Consider the following 1,374-nt stretch of genomic DNA (forward strand, 5'->3'; position numbering starts at 1 on the left):
TGTTCTTTAAAATACATAAATGCCTCCAGTAAAGCACATTAGATAAAAATTACTCTTAATTTAAAACACTCATCATTCATTGAACAGTATGGAATAATTTCATATTTAAAGTACTTTCAGAAGTTTGAGTTCTGAATATGACCGAACTTTTCCTTTAATGACGGCAGCATCAAGATGTTAATATTAAGTAATGTTTGACATAAAAAGCTGCCTGTTTCACCTGCAAATATAACTATTGAGAAATGAATATATGTCATTAAAGTGCAAATATTGTAGCTCTGATATCTTCTAAATGTTTTTCCATCATTATTTATTTATTTCATTGTTTTTTTTTTAAGACTTTTTGGTTTTGTGCTCATTGTTGGTTTTGACTTTCTGGTCTCTGCTGCGAACATATGGAACCTTCTGGAATAATAAAGTATTTCAATCAGTCAGTATAATAAAAACATTATATGTTTACTACTGAGAATGTTCCTGTGTTTCAAGAAGAACTGACAACTGGTTTACTGGAATGTAAAGCTTTGCTGCAGGAATCTGAGGGTTTTGGATCTAAGATGACAAACTTTACTGAGCTCCTAATGTAAAAACTTAACTTTCACCGTAACATTTATAATCATTTAGCGAGCGTTTTCACATTTAGTGCCTTTTTTGACAAAACTTTTTTGACAAACGCTAATTATAAATTTAAAATATATTTTAGCATCCTATATTCATATCTAAAACTTAAATATATATCTTTAATCTTAAATCAAAATTCCAAATCAATATTTAAATATGTCTAATTTATCTTTGCATTCAGTAACCTTCAATTGACTGCTCGGCTTTCCTTTTGCTCTTAAGCCTCTTTCCCACTGAAATTAGCGAGCTGATGTGGGCTTTCAAACATGGGTTGACCCGCTAACAATCGGCTCCCTTCCCATTTATAATAACAGGTGTCTGTTGACACCATCAACCAGGGTTAGCATTGATGATGCCACCATGATGCCAGCATAAATGTGGAAAGTAAACAATGGAGAACAACATGGAAGGAATCCAGGTCAAGGTCTGTCTGCTTTATTCTTTTGCTCTTTTATCTGTCTGAATCCTTCTCACTAGAGCTGCTCCATGTTTATCAAATGTAAACATGGTTGGTTTTTGGCTTGTTAAATTTTTTAGAAAAGATGTGGCTGGTGTGTAGTGTTGACATCCGTATGTTGGGCTCAGTGGTATCACGTGGTATCATCAATTAGCGGGTCGACTCAGGTCTGATATTTCCAGTCTAGGCCGACCGGAGCCGAGGCGATTGAAGGCGATTTTAAACCATGTCGCTTGCCAAGTCATTAGTCGTCCGTGAGCCGTTCCCCCTGCTACTAAAAGCCAATTGTTCCCCGGTTT

The sequence above is a fragment of the Cyprinodon variegatus genome, unplaced genomic scaffold (genome assembly GCF_000732505.1).
Source record: "Cyprinodon variegatus isolate N-32 unplaced genomic scaffold, C_variegatus-1.0 Scaffold171, whole genome shotgun sequence".
Taxonomy (NCBI): Eukaryota; Metazoa; Chordata; class Actinopteri; order Cyprinodontiformes; family Cyprinodontidae; genus Cyprinodon; species Cyprinodon variegatus.